Genomic DNA, 24,580 nt, shown 5'->3' on the forward strand with positions numbered 1-24,580 from the left:
GGCCCCAGCTCAGCACCTTCACAGAGGTGCAAAAAGAAACCACTGAAAAGCCATTTGCATACTCTCCCACACAGGCTAAGTAATGTGGGGTTTTTTTTTCCCCTTACAGGCTCCATAACAAACTATTCCCTCACAGGTCCTAAAACAGAAATATACTATTTTAGAGAGCTGGAATCAGGAATCAAGTTGTAAATGCAATCATATTTTCTTTGGTTTTCTAGACTGATTCGATGCTGGTTCTTTTTACATCATTGCATGTGGGGTGCATGTAAGTGCGCCAGTCCATGTGTGTGAGTAAAAGACAGGGGTATGCAAAGGCAAAATGTAGAAGTCAGAGGGTAACATCGACATCCATGTTGCTTGAAATGTGGCCCCTTGTTCATCACCACGAGCTTCCAGAATTTCTATCTCCGCCTCCCGCATCAGCACAGAGCTTTGGGACTATAGACATGTAGTCTATATTCTCCACTTCACAGGGAATGCAAACTCCCATCCACACACTTGCATGTCAGTAACTTACCCACTGAGCTAGCCCCCCCAACCCTCAATGCCGGCAGTTCTTCTGAAATCATTTTGGAGTGGTAATAGGATTGAGACTTTCACTTCGTTAGTGACTGTCAGAACCACGGCATATTTCTATGCCCAGGGAAGATCCAAAACAATCGTCTGATGCCAAGAGTTCATGGCAAGGGTTTAAACCTCATACTCGGGGGGTTACTCAAGAGCAGACTCGATCTGTGCCATCCCGTTATCCACTTGAAGCCTGATACTGTTAATTCTGGAAGACTGTATAATATCTGAATGACTTCAGAATGGCAGGTTAGTGATCCATCAGGAGAAATGAGAAAAGGTCAGCCTTTGACCTCTCAGCAGAATTTGCAAAGGAAAAACAATCAAAAGTTGATGTTTGTTGAAAAGTCATAGCCCTAGAGTAAAACTGGGTAAATCTTATGGCTGGACCTCTTCTTGACAATATGACAGACAACATACCCACGAACATGGCTTGTCTCAACTTGACGTAAAGGAAGGGCAGTTATCTTACAGACCAGGCTTCTGATAGTCCCTACACTTGAAAACAAATTTACAGGCGTAAGGACTGTCTCCCGATGTGTGTGAGCTTCAGTATGTGAGACTCAACACAATCACACACACACACACTTTAAATAGTAAAGTATTTATTTTAAAGGTTTGTTCTTGTTTTTAAATGTGTACGAGATAGAGGGAGAGACAGCAAGTGAGAGTGAGAAAGAGAGAATCAGATCCTCCGTAGTAGGAGTTGCAGGCACTCATGAGCTTCCAGGCATAGATGCTGGGGATTGAACTCGGATCCTCTGGAAGAATAGTATGAGCTCTCAAACATCAAGTTATCATCCCTGCCCTTGAACTATGTATTTTGCAGATATCCTTTCTTTGCTCCTTACTATGACGCTAGATTTCCACTTATGACCATATTCTAAAGTTTTCTTTGATAAAAAATACTTTTAAAGTAATCTTTAAAAATTAAAATGAAAAGAATCACAGATAGATAAAAATACTTGGCACAGTAGATCCCCAACATATAAAGAAATGACAACAGTGAGTGTGCAGAACCTGGCAGGCAGTCATGTAGGTACACAGTGACAAGGATGGTGAGGGAAACAGTATTACAGAATAGGAGAGAGAGAAGAGGCCTGGTTTCTCCTCCACCTGCAGCTCTCTGTGTGTTAGGGTCCCTTCCTGTGTAAAGGAGGAAGTGTGTACATCTCAAACATTCTGACAATGGGATTCCTAAACAAACGGGTTCATATAAATAACATTATTTTACTCATACACAGCCTGGTGGGAGAGGTTTGTAATACCAGCTACTCAGGAGGCTGAGGCATGGGCATCACAAGTTCGAGGCCAGCCTGGACAACACATGGTATCACACTAAAAAATAATAAAAAGGGGATGTGGGATATAGCTTAATGGCAGATGACTCACCTCACCTGTGGAAAACCTTGGGTCCAATCCTGAACAGTAATAAATAAAATACTAGCAGCCACATAAATATACAGAGAGAAAAAAGGACACAAAGACAAAGAAAGTTCTCTACGTGCACACAAATACCTACCGCATCTATGCACACTATACGTCTATCTTTTGTACAGATGGATGCTTGTGACTCTGTAATGTGTATCTGTGTGAAGATGGATATAAAGACTTGTTTGTTTTGCAAAAGGGTCACTCACTGGCCTGGAATCTGCTATGCGGTGTAGGCTGGCTGGCCAGTGAGCTCTGGGGACTTTTTCCCCCATCTCTACTGTTCCAGCTTTGAAATTACAAGAGCATGACATCATTTAAACATGGATTTTTGGGGACTGAACTCAGGTCTTCCTGGCTTACCCATTTACCTTTATGTATTTTACATGCGGAAATGAGACCCCACCCAAAGTTGCCATTGGTCAGGAAAAGACCGAGAATGCCTGGCTCTTCCCTGTCTCCAGTTCCGGTCACAGCAACACCCCCCAGGCTTCACAGAATGAAGTGGCATGGCTAAGAGCGTGTTCCTGTTCTTTTCAATTTCCACACCAGCATTCCACGGAGCCTCATCCCGGGAGGGTCCGTGAGACTGGGCCAGGCAGGTCTACACCAAAAATGATGCTATCAGTCTAGAGAAACACAGTTATCAATGAAGAACCTATCACCACCACCAACAACAACTCCTCCAAAGCCTGGTGCTTCCTAAAGACCAAACCTAGTCTCTAAGGAAAAAAAAAGGAAGAATGAGAAATTAAAAAAAAAAAGAAAAAAGAGCCTTGAGTGAATGCCATTTTCCTCCATTCTGACATTATGATAAAAAAAAATTAAACAAATTAGAGATGAATTTAGCTATGCAATGTCATCCTCTACCCTCAGGTAAATTTATGCCCCATTCATAATTTAAAAAAAAAAAAACAATAAAGCCACACGTTTCAATATTTTCTTCATGCCAGGGCAATCTAGTTATCTTTTTATTCAATAAGGCAACTGAAATTGTGTGTTTCCTAAATAATCTTGAATTTATACACGTTGACATTTTTCCAAAGAAGCATTCATTATCTGAGGGCCAGCTCCCCAGCACATGACAATAAATTACAGTCCATCCTGTTTCAGGACAACCACAATATGAAAAGTTGCTCACCAGCTGCCTAGGGACAGGGACACCTGCAGAGTATGTGCTTTGCTCTAGAAATAGAAAGGCCGTTGCCCTCAAGATGTCCTGCCCGAAGAAAGGCTGGCTCAACTCTTGTCTTGCCCAAATGGCATGATGTCACCAAGCCACTGCCCAAAGCCTTCTCTCAGAATGGCAAGATTACTACCAACCACATGTCTCTTAAACAAAAACAGATTTGTGGGGTTCTTTGAAGATTCGGGGCCCCAACTGCCTCACAACTGCTGATGGAGTACTTCCATCAGACCCGCTAAGGAGGCTGCTAAGCCCCGCTGATGCAGCCTTCGCTTCCCATTTCATCATGCATGCATCATCTTCTTTTGAAATACTTCATCAGGCTGGTCCAACTTTTGAAGGCAGTGTGCAGTCACCAAGGGACATGGAGCATCTTCCTGAGCCGCTTCCAGTCTCGGGCATGTTAATGGTGATAAGCTATAGGAAACGTGAACTCACGCACTGGCTTCAGCCATATTTCATGGCCTTCTATCAACTCAAAGATAACACATTAAGGGGATTGGAAATCGTAGGTAACAGCAATGACATTACTCTAGAAGAAAGAAGCAAGCAAAAGTATCCGAGAAAATATAAAATTTCCAATCTATAACCATCACCTTGGTTTACACTTATTTCTTTTAATTTACTTCCCGTGGATGCCTGCCTAAGTTCATACACGCATGCAGACTCCATAGGCCAATCTCTGGCATAATTCCTCAGGCGCCTTTGTTTTTTGAGACTGGGACTCCTACTTGGCCTTGCTAGCTGAGTCCCATCTTCCCAGCACTGAGAAGACAAGCACTCTCTACCATTCCAGGCTGTTTAAAGCAGGGTTCTTGGGGATCAAACTCCATGCTTGCACATCAAGCTCTTTGCAAACCAAGCCATCTCCTCAGACCCTCTTGCTTGAGAGTTCTATGGGGAAAAAAGTTCACGTAGTCAGACAGCATCCTGCTGCTCTTCAGATAAATGTCCGCAAATCACCTGTAGATCTTGAGAAAGGCACACTGAGTCAGGATGGCACGGAAGGAGTCCGAGACTTAGTGTGTGACAAATCCCTGGCATGGCTGTGCCGCCTGTTGATCTGAGTACCACGCTTGAAACAGTGAGAGGATGGGTCCCCCTCTCTGCTTTCCATACCTCTCTCTCACCTTCCCACAGGGGTCAGGAGAGCCCAGAACTGCAAACAGGTTTATACCTGCTCAAGAATACCTGTTTCAAAAGCACCCAACGTGTAGAAAACTAATGAAAAAGAAATCAAGAGAGAGAGAACACTTCCAGTTACAACAAGCCCCTCCAATTAAAGGTGGAAGTAACTAATTGATATTACTAGTGAGCGCCCACGCTTCTGAGGAAAGATCTCCTAGGCAAAGTTCACCATTAGAAGAATAAAAGCAGGCACCATTGTTTCTCCTGGCCATCTTAAAATTCTTTTCTCTTACTTGCAATAGCTAGGAGTTGCCTATGAATTCTGGGTCAGTTCCCACATGAGTGCATACACATGCGTATGTACAAACATCTTACTTTCTTATGAAGAAAAAGAAAAGCAAGTACAGATCTGGTATCTGAGCTGAGACAGTAAGCTATAGTTTCCTTGGAGAAAATCAAGAGTCCTTCAGAAAGAATGGGTCACCTACAGCCCAGTGCAGCCTCCGAATCTGAGCCACAGTGCATCAGCGGCTCCCAGCGACAGAGACATGTTAAGATGGTGATGAATGTGAGTCAACGAGCCTAAAGCATCTCTGAGCCTCCAGAGACATTCCGACCTTCGAAGCTCTTCCTGGGGGTGAATGTACGTGTGCACGCACCAACTTTGAGTTGTTGATGAGCCCATTTTGTAGATACGGAAGCAGAAGGCACTGGAGTTTGGCTGAGTACCAGACTCTCCACAGAGCAAGTCCAAGCTCCTACCCCACGGGGTGGAGGCAGCTCCTAGCTCCCACTCCCAAGACCAACCCAGCCAGTGGGAACATCCCAGTCACAGGCCCTGGGGGTGGTGTTCCTTTGGCAGGAACAGGCTCCTGCTGGACTTCTGCCAAGCACAACCACTTGAGGCCCCAAGGCATGCCCTTTGCCTCCCCTCACCAACTGCTCACCTTGATGGGGCATGTGGATTAGACAGGCTCCTGGTGACAATGAACATCTTCCTGCAGGTCGCCATGCTCAGACATGTTCCAGAATGGATATAAAAGAGAGCAGTGAGAGAGAGAGTCCAAGGCCAGTGAACCAGCAGAAGAGGAACAGCTATCCAAGAGGAGAGGAGCACATCAGCCTGGGCTATATTTTACAGATATTACCTGAAGCTCTATCACTTTATATGTGTTATCCCTAGCATAGTTCTGTGCAAGCCATGGCCTAGAAATACAATTATATTCTATCCTCTTCTACATACAAACTAGCTGAGTTGAAAACACTATGAGATATATTTAATTGTCTTAAGTCATACAATGTCCTATGTGTGGTGCTAAGAATATCCACAAATCTTAAAAGGTGTATCAAGAAAAAAAAAAAAGATGTTTCTAATGACAACATACCTGCCAAAATAGTTTCTCATTCTCAATGAAAACAAACAAGAACCAGTCTGAAGGATGCTTCCGTGATATTCCAACCAATGTCTAGGCAAAGAGACAGTGACTGTAGAAAGTAGACCACAGAAATCATACCTCTACTGTAGTCAAGTAGGGTCAGTCTTTAATTTGAGCTTCCAGTACTAATGAAGATGAGGTCCATCTTCTGCAAGTCCCAACTATGGGCAGACACAGGGTAAGGAACTCTCCACATCTCTTCTACAACCATCTCTGTAAGTTTATAACTTTACCAGCGAGGGAACACATGAAGGCAGGAATCCCATCTCGAGCCTCAGGGGCAGGTAGAAAAGACTCCATGGCTGATTCTCCTGACTTCTAGTTCCTGAAACCTCTACCAAACCACACCACGATGCAGCGCTCTGTATCCTGGGTGCAACATTAAAGCACTGTAGGGTCTGATGCCTAAGAATCACAAACAGTTATCTAAATCAATGATACAGAATCCAAATGTTGCTGCTGAAAACCTCATAAATGTGCTAACTCTGATTTTGCTATGACGTCTTCAACAGCCTAGGAATCATGCCTAGCTGGCATCATGGAGGAGCTTTAGATCTGAGACTCAGGAAACATGAATGCCTACATGGTACCCACTGCCTTAAAAGCCAAGTGGAAGACACCAAGCCTGCCCCTGAGAACCAAAGGCTCAATCATAAAACAAAAACAAAAACAAAACCTACATGGATCACTACCCAGAGTGAACAGTGAGGAAGGACAGGCCAACTGTAAGATGCAAGGAATGACTGAGAAGAGGGAATGCTTCTGCAGAGGGAGGGCAATTCATGGGCTAGGGGTTGTTCTTTTGTCTTTGCTGAGAAATAGATACTTTTTAAAGGCTGAGTTTGTATTCAGAAGCTGGGAAGATACTAAGTTCAAAGGTCAGAAAACAAGCTACACAGTGTCCTCGTTTTCCTACTCTTCACACAGGCTCTGGTTCAGACTCTGTTTAAGATAGAAATGGCTAGAAGCTGGGAGCCATTGGACCTCCTGGTATAGAAATGCCTCCTCAGCAGCTGGTAGAGTCCCTGGCAACAGAAGCACTTACTAAGTACCTGGGGAATGAGAAGACAGGAGGATCTTTGAGGACATTCTTTTAATCAGCTGTTAGAACCCAACTTTTGTTTATTTTAAATGGGGGAAGGGCACTAAGTCAGACTTCACTCAGGCAGGGGAGCCAAACCACTTAAAAAACATGAAACTAAAAGAGACCTGCAATTTATGAATATCTTAAGATCCTACTCCACATACACTTTTTTTTTTTGTCTCCACCATGATATTTATCCAACTTAAAGGGCCATTAAATTGGGCTTATTCAAACTCAAGCAAATGAGCAAGATCCCGACCATGGAGACCCATCCACAGTGGATTGCTGAACCACATCAATCAATGGCAGGGCCTGTTCAACACTGTGGCCTACAGGCCAGCTGGCTCTGACCAACATGCTGGCTCACCCAGGTCTCTGCCCAGGACTGGAAAAAAACACAAGCAAACTTCAGTGCGTGGGTGACACATCCTTCCACTTCTCCCAATACATGGGAGGCTGAGAGAGGCTGGCGGCCCACGCCACCTTCTGACCTAAGGATCTTGAAAACAAGACTCTGTGGAAACAAAGATGGACCTGAGGACCGAAAAGCAGGATTTTGAAAACAAAGACACTTTGTGGAAACAAAGGTGGAGACACAGTAGGTTGGCATCTCGGTTCGCGTTGCAGTTGCAGCATAAAATAAAATAAAAAAAAAAATACATCAAATAATCTGTGAGTTCCTATCAGATGGGAGATTCCCCTGTGGAAGAACAGAAATGGGTTACATTCTATCCCTGTAGATACAGAATTCAGATAAGAGCCATTCTATATATTCAGGATACAGCAAAACAGAGAGGTGCTGTCTGGAAGGATCACTGTGGGCCTAGTATGCGGGGTGGCGGGGGAGAGGGGGGAGTTAAATGCAGCAGTCAACTGCAGTGAGGAAGCTTGGCTGGCTGGTGGTGTGACTGCATTAGCAATCAGTCATGAAATGACTAAAGCACCCCTACTGGGTATCTGTCAGGATCTCTCCACAGACAGCCAAGTCTTCAGACACCTAACATAATAGAGGGGTGGGGCTTCAGTGGGGAAAGAATGTCACTGGCAGTGTATCCCTGTGGGTTGTAACCTGCCCTGGCCCTCTCTTCTATGCACCTTTTCCTTGCTACCTACCTGCTATGAAGAATCTTCTCCACCGTATGTTCCCACCTGCCTTGGCATTCTGCCTTACAGCGAGTCCAGAAAGTTGGAATCAAATGACCATGCATCAAACCCCCTAAAACTGTGGGTGCAGATAAGTAATTCTTACCTTAGCATGTTTTGTCAGTTATTTGATCCCACTGCTGAGAAGAACTAATACACCAACTAAAGATGATTCTGGTAAAAAGAGAAAGTCTGTGATATGTGTGTGTTGGGGGTGGGGAGTGCCCAAGGCGCTGTCTCCCTAAAGATGCTCACTCTGCCACAGGATCTTTGCAGGTGCTATCCCGTAGGCCTAGATAGCTCTTTCATGGCTCTATCCACAATGACCTCTCACTCACCCTGGAAACCATCAGATGAAAACCACCTTCTACTCACAGAGAGGGAAGGGTCAGGAGTCCCCACCATTCCCTGTGGGCTTTGCTGTTGCTGGCTGCTACTTAAGAGGAAGTCACTTTCTTCAGAGTGCTGCCAATGCTCCAGAAAATTAACCCCCAGGCTCATACAAGGAATCACACAGCTAAACTCAGTAGGTCAAAAATAAAACAATAAATAAATAGATAAAAGTAGGAAGGAGGGGCTGGAGAGATGGCTCAGTGGTTAAGAGCACTGTCGGTTCTTCCAAAGGACCCAGGTTCAACTCCCAGCACCCACATGGCAGCTCACAACTGTCTGTACCTCCAGTTCCAGGTGATCTGACACCCTCACATCAATGCACATAAAATAAAGTTAAATAAATTGTATATTTAAAAAAAAAGTAGGAAGGAAACTTATTAAAGAGAAGGGTTTCTGAGGGAGAAGTGATGGGATGAGAAAAAGGAATGGGGAGGGATTTCAACTGGAAAGGGAGAGGGATAAGAGGGAGGAAGATAGGAGAAACAAATGGGAGACGAAAATAACCTAAATTCTTTACATGCAGATACAAAACTTTCAAATTAAAAAAAAAAAAAAAGTATCACACATGACAGTGTAAACCCCGAAGACTCAAATAAAAAATAAAAATAAAACCAAAGCCTCTCCCAACAATCAGCCAAACATTTTTAGGGAATCCTTGTCTACTTTTCACTGTCTTATAATATACTGGATGTCCATGGGGCTGGGCTGGAGAGGTGGCTCAAAGGTTAAGAGCACTGGTTGCTCTCTCAGAAGGACCCAAGTCTAATTCCCAGCACCCACATTGGCAGCTCACAACTGTAACTCCAGGTACAGAGGATCTGGCATCTTCACAGACATGCAGGCCAGACCCCAATGCAAAGGAATAAATCCTAAATATATCAGATGTCTATTCTTCTTATACGCATTGTATTTATACATCTGTGGTCTTTGTTATTTGAGTCATCCCTTAACAGAACATAAATGAAGGGACGGGGCTGCCACAAACACCTCAGTAATCCAGTGTCAGTCATGTGACATGCATGCTTCCTGGGGTCCAGGCAGGAGTGAAGCGAAAAGAAAGGCATGTCAAGGGAAAGACTAAGGAAAAACACAAACCATGAAGTTAAAGGTGTTTCTGAAAGCTCAGAAGCTAGCCAGGCTGGGCTTTCCTCCCAGAAACAGCTACTCAAGGTTTAAGACAGACATATTTGACCTGATTTAGAGGGCTCTTAAAGCCCCACTCTAGCGGTCTTCATCAAGCCCTGAGTCGAGGGGAAAAGGACTCTCTCCTCCTGTGAAACAATGAAACTGTCCCATCTATAACCAAAGTCCTCAGACCCTTGGAACAGTAACTGCAGTAGCAAAAGAGGAACCATTATTCTACCTAAGACATCCCAGGAAGCAATTCTGATAGCCATCCCGTGTTTCCTGGCCACCTCCAGCTAGGACATTCTGTCAAGTCCTCTGACTCCTTGTTGGTTTTCACACCACCCGTGTCGCAAGTGTTTCCTGTCTAACCAAACTGATGGGACAGCACAGATATACCTGTCTTCTGTGCAAAATATGGCAATGGTAAAAGTCGACACAGCTCGTTTTCTATTGTTTGTCCAAACAGCTCAGTCCACTCCTTTGGGTTTGGAAAGCAATCAGCTTATTAGTAGAGAAAGGGCTACTGTACCCTGACAAGTCTTGTGCCACGGCCTGCTCTGTGATTTGATGTCATCGAGGTCTGACAGAAAGCCCTCCAGTATGGAAGCTGCCATGTGACACACCTTTCATGAGTAAGATTTCAAAAGAGCCCTTGGAGAAGCACTCAGAATTTGAATAGACAGCCCATGTCACAAGATGTGCCCTACACACACACACACACACACACACACACACACACACACACACACAAAGAAACTGAAGAGTACATACGAAGGCAGAGGTGTTTGTGTATGTATATTATATATAATAATTACATTATTATATATATACTCAAGTGTATATATGTATTACACACACACACACACACACACACACACACACACACACACTTGAGCCTGCACATGCCCTGTGAGCTCCTGCTCAGCATGGCTGAGACAGAAGTGGCTGTAAGCGTAGGGGCTTTCCCACCCCGAGTTGCCGTTCAGCTGTCCCTTCTACTTCACGATTACTGAATCAATAAAATATCCCTTTGAAACTCCCTGGACCAGTGCCGACACATAGACAGTAGTCGGCTGACTTTTTTTTTTTTTTTTAACTATTTCTGTTACTACAGCCAGCAAACATTCGGAGAAGACATTTAAAAAAAAAAAAAAAAAAGCAGCCTGGGGACCAGAAGGGAACTGGGGTTCAGGGATTTCACTGGCGCTTTCCTGGCCTTTAGGTCTCCCAGCATCACCCGAGAGGGCCTGACCATACACCGAGGTGGCATTGCACGTCAGGGAACTAACAATGAGGAAAGCCAAGGAGGAATCTGTATTCTGTCTGCTGTCATCCCTTTAGGTGGCAGTAAATAGAAAGGACGGCAAGGGATTGCCTGTCTGTCTGTCTGTCTGTCTAGCCACCTAAATCTTTGGCTATGAGTTGTAGGGACACAGGTTTGTTCCAGGACTCACAACCCACGCGTGATGGTCAGAAGACAACCTTCTAACCCCTGTATTACTCCTGCATACTCGAGGCTAGCTGACTTAGAAGTTTCTGTCCCCCCACTCCTTTCTCAGAAAGGAGCATGGGAATTACAGAGGTGTGAGATGGAGTCTAGCCTTACATGAGTTCTAGGAATCCGAATTTAGGTCCTAAGACTTGAAAAAAAAAAAAAAACTTGGACAGGCACACCTGAGTAACACTTTTTTTCCCCTGGTCTTCTCTGAGCATTTCAGGAACCACCTGCCTGTGCCAAGAAGCAGGCAGCGAGGCGGAACTCAGCAGGGGTGTGTGAGAACTTAGGGGTGGGGTGGGGAGCAGGCAGAGCAGAAGGGGGGGTACCGCATCGTTCCTGCCCATCTGTTGATGTCTGGGTGGCAGGAAATATTGAAATGGAAATAGAAAGTTAGAGAAATGCTTAGGAGCGAAACCTGAAAGACTATTGTATTTGAAAAGGAAATGTGAGACTGATTGTATAAAAATGGAAAAACAGAATTAACATGTTCCATAATGCTCCGTCTGTGTGAACTAAATATTGAGCTGAAATTTGGTGAAAACCTCAAAATATGAGTTCCCAAGGAAGTCGTTGTCTGTGGGAACCTGAGTTGTCTGTGGAGAGCTGAGGCTCCCAGGGTGCCTGGCATCCCACTCACCTAGCTGATGGCATTTGCACTCACTTTCTAGAATAAAGCCAAAACTCACTACAAAGCCTCAAGAAGCACTGGTTACCAGCATCCCTCCAACAGATTTGCATATCCAGTGAAAAACAAAATTCAGATCCTCTCCCAGCTACTTCAGAAGCTCCGAATCCTGCCATCTAGGGAAATGAAGAAGCCGCCTTTTTCCTCTACCAAGACTGCTTTGCTGAAATTGCCCTGAGGAACTGACCCAGCATTTCTGAGGAGACCACCCTGGGAGCAAGGCAATTCAGTTCAGACCCCAAAATAGCCAGGCCACACCACACCATGTCCACAGAAAACCTGACTGGATGGCTTGGCCGCATGAGCCACCCTGGCCTTGCTAGCTCAGGCCCACAGTCCTTCCTTGTAAAATACAGACCACGGCCACGCACACATCGTAAAAATGAGCAGGCGCAAATCTGGCGCAGTACTGTGAGCCGAGTGAATAATAGTATAAAAAAAATACCAGAAAAAGAAAGGTTACAAAATTGTGTTAACAGATGACAAATTGGTAGCTTTCCCCCCGCTTTTCTGGAAAGGATTCAGTAACAGATTTGAATCTTGGGCTCTGATGCTTGTCTATGATACGCTGGGATCCCAAGTTCAAGAGGAAAAAAAAAAAAAAAGCAGGAGTCATGTGACTGTGTGCTGCTTATCACAGTGTTGGTCCTTTGCCATTGGCTCTGGAAATGATTTGGCTCCTTACTGAATTTGCTTTTCTTTAAAATGACATTAAATTTTTAATGTTCAATCTCAGGGTCTCCTGTGTTTCAAGCTCCCTGTCTCGCCTCTAAAAGATGAAGCTACCTGCTCAGATTCCAGAGAGATGACCAGGGGAAGCCTCTTGCTCCGCATCCCTGAGAAAGAAGGCTTAGAACTCTGCCATATGGCGCCTGTCTGTTACCCAAGCTCTTCGGCTGTGGGGAGGCAGCCATGTCAAGTTTCTTGGACTACCAGAGTAGCCAGAGGGGACTACTACACAAGTCACTGGCCAGGCGGCTTTCAGGACAATGGAACAGCCCCAGCCACCAGCCCTGGAAAAGCACACTTGGACCCCTGATATGTCAACAGGTCCTCCCTAAGGGAAGCGCCTTCCCTCACCCCCACATTCATCTTTTCTACAAAACCTTCAGAAGCCAGGTAGAAGGAAGTGACAGAATGGTGTTCCGGGCCTGCAAGGAGAAGGGAGGGGGGCACATAAAAATGAGCACACAAGATGAGTGACATTGACATAACAAATCTCTAGTGAGAACTGAGAACCACTGCCAATTCTTCAGTCGGTGGGTGGGAAATCTTCATAAAGAACAAGAAGCCAAATGCAAGGATAAGGGTCCCCAGGGAAGAGCCATGTGGTCCACACTCTTAGTCACCCACGTCTCACCAGGGGACAGTCCTCTTGATAACAGCTGACACAAAGACTTAGGACTCACATCTTAGCTGAACTGAACCATGCAACTTGCTTCCTACATTCAAATCTCACCAGGACTCCTGCTCACATTCCAGACAAAAAAAAAAAAATTAACCTTGAGCTTCCCAGTGGCAAAAGTAGCTTGCTCCTTCACCAAGGTAAGCAAACAGGGAAGCAGAACTCCATCCCCAATCCACCCCATCTCCATGGTCAGGCTTCCTGGTCCTGATGTTTATTTGGTGGAGCACATTTTCTCCTTGCTTAGCCTCCAATCAAATAGAAACTCATCCTTTCTTCCAATTCATCATTTTCTAGGGGGCACCACACTTCCAAAGACAGAGACCAACTTTTCCACCAAGCAACCCTAAGGTGACAGAGCTAACTCAAGAATTCAAACCTCTTACCCCTTCCTTGGTCCATATTCTTTTTTCGTAGTATTAATTCTGGCTTTACTGTGTAATGTCACATGACCCAACAAAGATCCTGCCAGGCATATCGGTGCTAACCTGAGTTTCAGGACTCCAACGGCTGAAGGAAGAGGAGGATCCGAAGAAGTTTGATGCCAGACGAGGTAACACAGAAAGGCTGTCTTAAAAAAAATATGAAAGAAAAGAAGGAAGGAACGGGGAAGAAAGGAAAGAAAAGAATCAAGAAAGAGGGGAGGAAGGGCTAGGCAGACTCACTTTTTGGGCACGATGACCTGAGTTCCATCCCAGGAACCTATATGAAGTCAGGAAGGCTTGCGAGCAACCCTGTCACACAACAACCCACACGTGGGAAAGCACCTGAGGAAGGATACCTAGGTTGACCTCTGACCTCTCCACACTCAACTCCTACAAAAACACATGCACCATGTACACACACACACACACACACACACACACACACACACACACGAAAAAGGGGTGGGGACTGAGAGTATTGCACTTAAAAGATCAAGGGGAATCCCCACCCAACATGTCCTTCCAGTTCCTTCACCTGCGGCTGGGTGTAGCCATTTGAGAAGCAAAGATTTTCTCAGGACTAATCAACACGCTGAGGAGACACCATAGAGAAGGCTGGCACTTGGAACAGGACACTGCACCAGATAAACCTGAGGATAGTGTGGACGTGTGCTCTTTCCACCAGACAGACTCAGCCTACGCCCCTGTCACCCAGGCCTCGGCAGAGCCCAGAAGCACCCAGCACAGACCCAGAATATTCCTCTTCCCTCCTTTCCCACATCTATCTGGTTGATTTTTCCATCTCCTCCCAAGCCCACACAGCATTTTCCCCTTCCCCTACCCTGCCTAGCCAACCTGACCCAGCGCTTGACCTTGTACCCCTCCCTCCATTCAAAGTACAATTAATGCACCCCTCCCGGGCCCTGGCCCAATGACCCTCATTCTTCTCTCCCTGGAAGCTTCCTTTTCCTGTCCCTCCCAGTCTAATGATCTGCTCCAATTCCACAGGGTCCTCTGGCTGGAGCCCCACCTAGCAGGGCAAGGCCTAGCTTGGCTCTACCTTCTAGGCTGTGCTTTCCAAACCTTTGGGTCCGGAACACAGGCTGCTTTAACACATCCTCAAGGACCATCTCCCCAGATAGTAGAACTCTGAACATTTACCTTAATGCTCAAGCTTAAACATGGAGCTTGAGTCTAGCCTTCAAAGCAGTTCAACACTTAGCTCTGGCAGGAAATGCGAACATGTTTTGGGGGAGGGTGAAAAAAATGTCATGATTTGGCTAAGAATCTATTCCTTGAGATGGCTCCAGGGAAGAAGAAAGCATGCGAATACAGACAGAGTGACGGCGGGTTTGAATAAGCCTATTGGGTCAGAACTCCCTGGAAGCCTTGCCCTCCAGTTCCCAAAGTGTTGAAAAGAACTAGTGACCTGTGAGACTTGCTTCAGCTCCTCTTCTCTCCACAGGATTAGAGCCAATCAGTGGTGGCAGCACACTTACAGGTAAGACTTCAGCCTTGCCTGTGTGCAAGTCATGCTGATCTACAAGGAAGTGCTGATATACGAGGAGCCCCAAGAACATACAGCTGGCCGGCCTCAATTAGCCCAGCCACTTGAGGCATTGTTTTTAAAACTACAAAATCAAAGAGGAGGCGTCAGACTTCTGATATATTCCTTTTCTAAATATGCAAGCATTACAGGGTCCATCAGTGCAGGCCGGGTTCCTGCTTTTGTTATTGTACTGTACACAGTCTCTTGAGGGGAACCACAAGGAGAGGTCAACAAGGAGAAGGGACACATTCAAAGGCCTCCAACCCTCTGGTATCTGACACATACAAGGAAAGGGCAAAGTGGGGGAAGACTTTGAATAATCTGTGCTTGTGCAAGGGAGAAAGGTCTGCACGCTGAGGTAAAACCACACGTCCAAATGGGCACGCTACACAAACAGAGTAAAAAAATGGGTTCAAAGGGACCGTGTTTTCCTCCTTGACAACATCAGTTGTCCCCAGCTTGTGTGTGCTTCAGGCCTGTTAACCTGCTTCTGTGTCATTCACGGGAGCAGCCAAGCACCCCTTGGGGTTTCCTCTTCCCTGCGAAGCTAGCTGATGGTGGGTGTGAACGTGGCAGCCTGCAGGTAGCCTGCAAAGATAATGTCTATGCCTACCTGCCCCATCTGCCATCCTTTGATGTACAGGGGAAGCCTAGATTTAATCAGCTGTAGATCCAGGCCTTACAAAAACCCAGGGCCACCTGAAAAGTAGGCGCTGACTGGCTTCAAATGTAGTCACTTCCCTAGGCAGAGCTCAAATGTCTTTTCTAAAAAATTTACTTTAAAACTAAGTATTATACAGAGGCTAGAGAGATGACTCAGGGGTTAAGAGCACTGGGTATTCTTGCAGAGGATCTGGGTTCAGTTCCCAGCACCCACATGGAAACTAAAAATTGCCTGTGCCTCCAGTCCCGGGAATACAATGCCCTGTTCTGGCTTCCTTGGGCATTAGGCACATATATCGCCTACATACACATATATATCTAGGCACACATACACATAAATAAATCTTTTTAAAAAATGTCATAATGACTGTATCTATTGCATAATACATTCAAAATAAAAAAGGAGGAGGAACAGCAAAGGCTGCCTTCTGAAGTCCACACTCACATCCCCCTGCAAATAAACACACATACAGAGCGGGTGGAGTGGGATCTAAAGGCACTGAATAAAAAAGATCAAATTTAATCCCTTCCAGCTTCTTCATACTAGGTAATGAACCATGAGGAGAAGCAGAGCGGGGGGAAGCAGGGCAGTAAAGCCCACTACTCAGGAGGCTGAGGGAGAAACGTAGTAAAATGAGGCCAATCCGGACTACAGAGCGAGTGCAAAGCCAGGCTGGGCTACACTGTGGGATCTCACAAAAAGGAGATACTAAGACGCCGAAGAATCAATTCATGACTTTTAAGGAGTTCCCAGTGAGTTCCGGGAACCAGCATAAAGGGGGCTTGGGAAGACGGCTTGGTTGGTAAAATGTTTCCAGGGCAAATGTATAACCTAGTTCCTAACGTCACTGTCTTTTGTATTAGGGAGCAAATCACCATTCTGAAAAACAGAATTTGGGCATTATAACTTTTCAGTGTCTTTGATCTAACAATATACCCCTTCCAATGAAGTAGGAAAGTAAAACCAGTGGAGCACACATCTAAATTCCAGAGGTACCAGAAGCCAGGAGCGGAACGCACTCCACTTAGTGTAATGGCAGAGACCTCCTCCGATCAAGGCAGGGAGAGGAAACGTGATGGAACCCCCCACATAGAGCAAGACTTCTGGGCATTCATAAGGGAGATGGCATCACAGATACACAGCAATGGCTCCATGGTTTTCTTTCTCAGCACAGAAGCACACAAACCAAGAAGGGCACTGGTTGCCATATGGAACCATTGCCTGTGCACAGGACATCCCTCGGTATCTGTGAGAACAGACAGAGACAGAGACAGAGACAGAAAGACTGTGCTGAAGAGGAACAACGGGGGCTCTCTGGCTCAAGCCCTGGAAAATGGAAGCTGGCCCAAAGAGAAAGGAAACTGGTGCAGACAGACCGGTGAAGGGGGTAAAAAGTTGCCCATATGGGATTAGGTGAGAGGAGATCCAGTAAGTCCCCCAGTTCCTGCAGTGAAAATGGCAGAAAGCTGAAATGAATTAAGAGTAATAACACGACTTTATTTTTCTGGCCCCTATCTTTTTGGTTATGTGAAAATCATAGAATAATAAATAAATAAATAAATAAATAAATAAATAAATAAATAAAAAAAAAGAGAGAGAGGGGGAGTTAGTATGACCTAGAGAGGACAGGAGCTCCACAAAAACTAAATATATCTGGGCAAAGGGGTCTTTTATGAGACTGTTTCTCCAACCAAGGACCATGCATGGATATAACCTAGAACCCCTGCTCAGATGAGCCCATGGCAGCTCAGTATCCAAGTGGATTCCCTAGTAAGGGGTAGAGGAACTATTTCTGACATGAACTCAATGGCTGGCTGAGGAGCTGGCCAGAGAGAACTGGTGTCTGTGTTTCTTGTACAATGTGAAACGACAAGCCAAGTCTTACAGTCCCTTACGTATCCAGGTTCAGAGAAAGCCAGTTTAGAACTGGTCCTGGTGCATCCCATGAACTCAGAACACTGCACCTTTCTGTCCCCTAAAGGACTCCCTGGCACTGGCAACTTTCCACTTCTGTTACTTTCTCCCCACTCCCATCACCAACATGATCATGAGTTTCTTTCTCTCTTCTTTGGTCCTTTGGACTTCACACCCAGTGTGGCCAAGAACTAGCCCTCATCTTGAGGCATAGTAGGCCCAGTCTGCAAATAGAATTACATAGATTTAGGGAAGATGCATGCTAATTTTGAAAAGGGAAAGGAAGGAAGGGAGGGAGGGAGGGAGGGAGGGAGGGAGGGAGGGAGGGAGGAAGGAAGGAAGGAAGCAAGGAAGGAAGGAAGGAAGGAAGGAAGGAAGGAAGGAAGGAAGGAAGGAAGTCTCCATAGATACCATCTTTTCAACACATTGCTTTCCTGATTTCTGTGTTCTTAAATGAGAATCCCAGTGCAGAAGCGGGAGCACCTGCAAGGAAACTTCAGAGAGCATACCATCCAGGCCTCTGCACCCCAATGGTAGACTGGTAGAGACCGAGGACGGTGTAGAAGGCTGCAGCAGTGTTTCTACAAGCCCAGAAGGCAGCAGAAGACTGTGTCTACACCAGGCTCACAGCAGCACTTAGAGCGAAGAACAGTGGTTCACCACTCTTGTGACACATCTTTCCTCTCTCTTTAAACTGACAATGCGGGGGCTCCCTACATAGCTGGTGGGCATCAGAGACCTAAGCCTTAGACAGACTTCACCAGGCCACAGCCCAAGTTGCTGAGACATAGTGACCGAGGTAGCTGTCTGACTGATATTCGGAAAGCTGGACCCAAAGACAGAAGTGATTGCCTTCTGGGAGCAAGGAAAGCATCAGGTGGCTGTGATGTGAAAACCTTTAGGAAAGGGTGGGAAGGGGTCAAAGGGGCAGGCAAGTCAATTTGCCCAGCAAAGCAAGCTATGTAAGAGCAAATCAAAGTCAACTGGTCAGGATCTAGCTAAAGCATCTCTGGTCACAAGCTCAGAGGAACAGAAGCAGGGACTCTCTCGGGAGACATTTGGCATGCACAGGAGCTGAAAGGTGGAAACTGGGAAGGGACCACTGAAGGCTGACTGGACACTGATGTAAGTTCACAGGGAATCTCAGTCAATATTCAACAGGAAGGGAGTTCCAACACATGCTGGGACATGAATGAAACCCGAGGACACATTAAGTGAGAGAAGCTCATCAAAGAAAGACAACCACTGCATAACTCTCTATGTGATATCCAGAGTAGCCAAATCACAGCTGCAGAGGGCAGAAGAGGAGTTCTCAGGGGCAGGAGGGCGTGAGCAGAGAAGAGGGGAACTGTGGGTTAAACTGTTTGTCCAGAACACAAACTTCTGCAATGATTGCTCAACTGCGTGAATTTACTCAGCACTCCTAGACTATATGCTGAGAATGGTTAAGAGGCCGATTTCTGCTGTGGGCACGATACCATAATTAAACACCTTCATTTAAAAAAAAAAAAAGTTTTCGGAAGTGGAGCACATGCCTGGCATGCATGAGTCCCTGGGTTCAAGGCCCCACGCTACAAAAAAAAAAAAGTGTTTTAGTCAAACAAGCTGCTCTTTATAATTTAAACTGAGGCTGGTGTTAGCTGAGAAGCATATCCCTAGTATGTCAGGAGTTCTTTCCTGCAAGATGACAGGGCATCAGAAGAGGCTGGTTGACTGGTTTTTACGAGGTAACCACGTTCCCTGCTGTAAACAGCTGGAACTGTTTTCTCAGCTGCCTCTTTGTAATTCGTTTTCCGTATCTGAAATGAGAGTCAGTCCCGAGCAGAGCCTCCATTAGAGAAGAGTTTGTAAATCACGGCAGCACTCCCCGACTGGTCTGTCATCCAGATCACTGCTTCCCGTCCCGGGACTCTACCCACTGGGGAGGCATGGTGTGGCATGGCGTGGCGTGGCGTGGCGAATGGCACTTCCACTTGTTGCATCGTGGATGCAGGAGGGAAGGTGCTGGCCCCTAGTGGGCAGAGGCCGGGGATCTGTTATCCATCCCATAATGCACAGCACAGCCCACAACAGAGAACTTTCTAGCCCAAATGTCAGCCGTGGAGAGGTTAAGTAAGACAGCTGTGGCTAAGCCTGGGGCTCTGAAACCAGGTTTCTCTATTCATTGTTCTTTGCTTGGCATAAGCCTTCAAGTGAGAGGCAGAGCAAGTACTTTCAAATGTGCTGGCTGGTTGGCCAGGCATGGTAGCACACATCTTTAATCCCAGCACTCAGGAGGCAGAAGCAGGCAGATTATCTATTATGAGCCCAACCTGGTTTAAACTGTGAGCTCCAGGGCAGCCAGGGCTATGTAGAGAGACCCTGTCTCAAAAAACGAACCAGCAACAAAATGTGCCAGGTGCTAGGCTAAGTGCTTTGGACAGGATCTTCTCATGGTTTCCCAACATCACTGGTGGGAGGCACTTGAAGAGAGGTGAGCTGCAGGTCCAAGTCAGCGCCACTGGAGGGATTTTAGAGCTGATGGCTGGCTGTGAGGTCACATTGAGTCCCTTCCCCAGCCCGCAGACAGGGGCAATTTTTCAGGATCCGGGGAACAAAAATTCCCCCTATCTTATAAAGTTACCGTCTTTCTGACATCATGGAAGTCTTCAGATCTGCCCAATGGTGGCTGAAAAGGAGCACCTTAACAACTCAGTGCCTAATGCCATCTTTTTCAGAACCTTCTATTTCATGAGTTGCTCCAAACCGACTCTGAAGATTTCTAAGCATTAAACACCTGAGCTACTATCCCCGACAACCATGTTGTTTTTCTCTTGAACCACCAAATTTTGGGGGAGATTTTCAAGACAGGGTTTCTCTCTGTAGCTCTGGCTGTTCTGGACTCGCTTTGTAGACCAGGCTGGCCTCAAACTCCCAGAGATCTACCTGCCTCTGCTTCCCTGCATGCTGAGTGCATACTTCCCGAGTGTCTCAACAGAGCTGAGGCTACCACTTGCAGAAAGTACTCCCAGAAGCCTCCTGCCTTGGGTTGGGCACCAAAACACGTGTAGAAATTCAGTGGAGTGCCACGGTCATTATCAGTGTCACTGCACCAGGTTTGCAGTGACTCTGGCAACCCAAGGAAAGCGCTTCCTCTGCAGGAGGGTTTTGTTTCTGTAACCATGCCGTTATCAGACCGGTATTTATCAGCACTACTGGGAGTAGGGGACACTTGGTCAAAAACTAAAGAACAAAGAGTGCATCAGTGAGTGAGGCCTGAATGCAAACCCCAGATCCCCACGGTGAGGCAGGGCTCCAGCCCGGGAGGTCCCCAAGGCTCTAGACGACTCTGTCAATGCTCTCTGAAAGCACGCCATTGCCTCGGTCTATTTCTCACTCCTGAGCAACCGTGAGCAACCCAGGAAGCTGCGTTAGCCCAGCCTGCCCCACTTAGCTGCAGGTGTTAACCTGGCCTAGCTGGCCCCACTGCAGGTGTTCACACTCTGAAGATCTCTGGGGTCCCAGAGCTTGCACATCTATTCAGACTCCAGGGAACCCTGGCTAGTCTGGGGACCTAGCAGGCCCAGAACCTGACGGAGGGAGATTTGACTTTCTTCTTTCAGCCGCCTGCCTGTTCCGTCTTCCCATGTATATAGTTTTTAATGACAAATGGGACACACAGCATTAGGCACTGAACACTAAAGTTCTAAGTAAATAACACTGGGAGCAATGGAAGACTTAATGTCCAAAAGGCAGTCCGTGAGAAAAGTCTAAAGTGCTGTTGGGACTCACAGCGCAAGCAGATACCAGAATACCCTTCTCCATGACACACAGTTTTTCCCTTCTACTCCTCTCTCCTACATTAACAGACTCCCGAAGGCAAAAGGCACCCCACATTTTAGACAGCATTGTCCTTGGTCTGATCAGAACCGGTAGGAGAGGGCAGCCGGCCCCTCCCAAACCAGTTAGTAGTAACTCCTCGCTACCTATGAGCCGTAGCTCACAGCCCTTCAGAATAATTTCCCTCTCCGACACCCAGTACAGCAACTTCAATTGGCACTGGTTCCTGTTAACGAACAGAGCAGCCCGCGCCAACCACAGCCTCCAGCACGTGTACCCAGCCTACTTCCCTATTTTAAATGCCTAATGATTATTGCTGTGTCTGAACACATCTTCAGGGAACTGGGCCCGCTGCACTCTGCTCAGCCCACTTCAGGCCCTCCTACAGGAAGCGCCCTGTAAAGGCTCCAAGTGCAGACAGGTTAGGCAGGGTTGTTAAAGTCGGAGTAGAAGCTTGCAACAATCAAGGAGATTTTTTTTTTCTTTTCTTTTCTTTTCTTTTCTTTTTTTTTTTTTTTTTTTTTTTGGAGAAATGATCAAACCCAGGGGTGGGGACCAAACTTCCTGCAAGAAACCGCATCCTGAACAAGCATCAGCCTCAACTCACTGTAAATAAATACTCTCTCCTTGCAGCACTTCCGTCAACTGTCAGGGCCCTGGCTCCAATCGACTTTCAAGTCCAAACAGGAAAGGGGAGAAAAAGAGAGTGAGATGGCAGATAGGAGGTTTAATCTGGTTCTTGCTGCAGTTTTCATTGGTAGGGTGCTTCCAATGCGGCATGGCTGCCAGCTGCCTGGGATTGCTCGGGGACCCTGCTTTTCCTGTTAACCTCCATAATTGTATTCATGGGGGCCCAACCCCAAGGCTGGGAGGACAAATGCTCTTCCCTGAATCAGATAAGTTCCCAAGTCAAAGGTGCTGAGTGGGGACAGGCAGGCAGCCTGGGTTCACAAGGGAAATGCAGGCCATACACTTGTGATATAAAGTCATCCCAGGGGATGACTGGGAAGGGAGTGCAGGGGAGGGCCACCTGGACACTGCTGGGCGAAAGGCTCCAGAAAGGGACAAGTCACTGATCTCACTTTTCTTGACAACAAAGGTGGAAGATATCCTTTTCTAAGTGCACATTGTAAAGGAGGTCATCCATTTCAATAAAGGATGTGGCCATTTCTCCAGGACCCAGACACAAACAGATTTATTATGCCACCCTCCTTCCACACCTACAAGCAAACCTAGCTGGGGAGGGGAACACAAAGGTAGGCTCGCTCACAAGAGGAATGGTGGTAAACAAAGGAATTCAGACTCACTTTTGTCTATTTCAGGGCTGCCACGAGTAGCCAGAATGTGTGCCACACCGTTCCCAGAGCTACCACACAGAGAAACGGCAGTGGAAGCAGTGGCCTCTGGCATCTTGTTGGTAGAAGCCCACATTTCAGCCATGAAATGTGCTGCCTTCTGAACTTTCTGGAAAATAGCAAGGAGCTCGACCCAGAGAGCCTCTCAAGAACTTCTGAGATTTAAAAGTAGCTCTCCACTGAGGGAATTCGACCTTTTCCTCGGGTCTTTCTTGGCTGGCTTATCCTAGCTCTCTCGTTTCCCAGTTGTGTCTTTTATCATAGGGACACGTCTGACTTTTACATAATATAGCTGGAATATATAGCAAAGGACAGGCAGATGTGTGAATGAGTGAATGCTTGCGTGGGTGCACACATAAGAGCGTGTACGAAATCGCGCATTGGATGCTAGGTAGCCGGCTGTCACAAGGACTGAAGCAATTAACAGCTCTTGCCCTCTGTGCACAGCAGCAAGGGGCACCCTGAGAAATGGGGACCCTGTCACCCTCCCCTGACTCCGTTTGCCTTTCCACAGTCCCTGTGGAAATAAGGCTCGGGCATGGCGGTGGTGGCAGCTGGGGCTGCTGGAGGGGGGTGGTAGCATGGGTGTTTGGTGGGCTGGGAGGAAGCTGGGAGGGTAATGAGTGGGCATGTTCGGGACAGAAGGAGTGGGTGAAAGCTCTTAAAACTCCTTGCAGACAGGACATGGCCCTGGAGCCTCCGCCTTGTGGAGGGAGGAGGCCAGGCGGCTTCCCTGAGGCAGACAGAGTAGGGTGAAGCTAGAGACAGCCACGCTGCCCAGGGCACCTCCTGCCACACACAGGAAAAAAAAAATTAAATTAATAAAAGTTAAACTGAGGCATTACGTGTAGCCAGGAAGTGTTATTAAAACGCTGTAGCGTCTCCGAGGGTGCTATGAAGCATGTTGCTACAATCCACCAAGAATTTAAAGACAAAATTATAAGCCTCTGAACAGTCCAGCGAGTGTGCTTCTCTGCATATCCATTGTTCAGATGGGACACACAGCTTCCAGGAAGGTTCAAATACTTCAGGGATTAAGACATTAGCATTGGCGTTGGGGATTGTGCTCAGTGGTAGCATGCTTGTCTAGCAAGCGCAAGGCCCTGGGTTCGGTCCTCAGCTCTGGAGGAAAAAAAAAAATAAAAAGACACTTTCCAGAGACCTCAGTGCCAGGACTCTGCAACAATAACAAACAACATCCTTGCTCCATGAACCCTGGCACAAACACCCACAAGGGCAGCTATAGGGACCAAGTAGCCATTGAAACAAATGAAGTAGGCAAGGCTGAGCACAAGGGAATGCTGACACATGATCCCAATGGGACAACTTTGATGAAAACCACTGGGCCCTCTGGTCTCCACATGGGATAGCACCCTCCCCTTGCAAAATACACTGTTAACACAAGGCTGGGAATCCAAATGTTTTTGTTGTTGCTATCTTAATAAGTCTCGGTAACTATGGGAAGACGTTCAAGTGTTTCTCTTAGAACAAAACACTATGCAAGTCAAATGTACGTGTGTTTATGTGAAGGCATTTCTGGACACTCCTAGGTGTGTCTGCACGCACAGATATACGCGCGCACACATGCACATCAGCAGGCCTTCCTATTTAGCCACTGTGTGAGCTCGGCATCCAACCTCAAGTTAAGCTCGTGGAAGAGCTCACAGAAAGTAATGTATGCGTACATATGCGTTCATGTGCAGCCAACGAACAGCCTTGGGTATCACTCCACAGGCTTTTTTTTTTGTGTGATCTCTCACCAGCATG

At 46.6% G+C, this 24,580-nt stretch overlaps 1 protein-coding gene and 1 long non-coding RNA gene across 8 annotated transcripts in view; both read right to left on the reverse strand.

Annotated features, from left to right (window-relative positions):
• The window catches only part of Foxp1 (forkhead box P1), a 587,261-nt gene that overhangs the window by 434,241 nt on the left and 128,440 nt on the right, over positions 1–24,580 (reverse strand). The window lies entirely within an intron of this gene.
• LOC132654246 (uncharacterized) lies at positions 3,002–10,260 on the reverse strand. The gene is made up of 2 exons (XR_009591901.1): positions 5,263–10,260; positions 3,002–4,158 (listed from the first exon to the last, which is right to left on the reverse strand). It is a non-coding gene; the product is annotated as an uncharacterized LOC132654246 (long non-coding RNA).

This window comes from Meriones unguiculatus, chromosome 5 (genome assembly GCF_030254825.1).
Source record: "Meriones unguiculatus strain TT.TT164.6M chromosome 5, Bangor_MerUng_6.1, whole genome shotgun sequence".
Lineage (NCBI taxonomy): Eukaryota > Metazoa > Chordata > Mammalia > Rodentia > Muridae > Meriones > Meriones unguiculatus.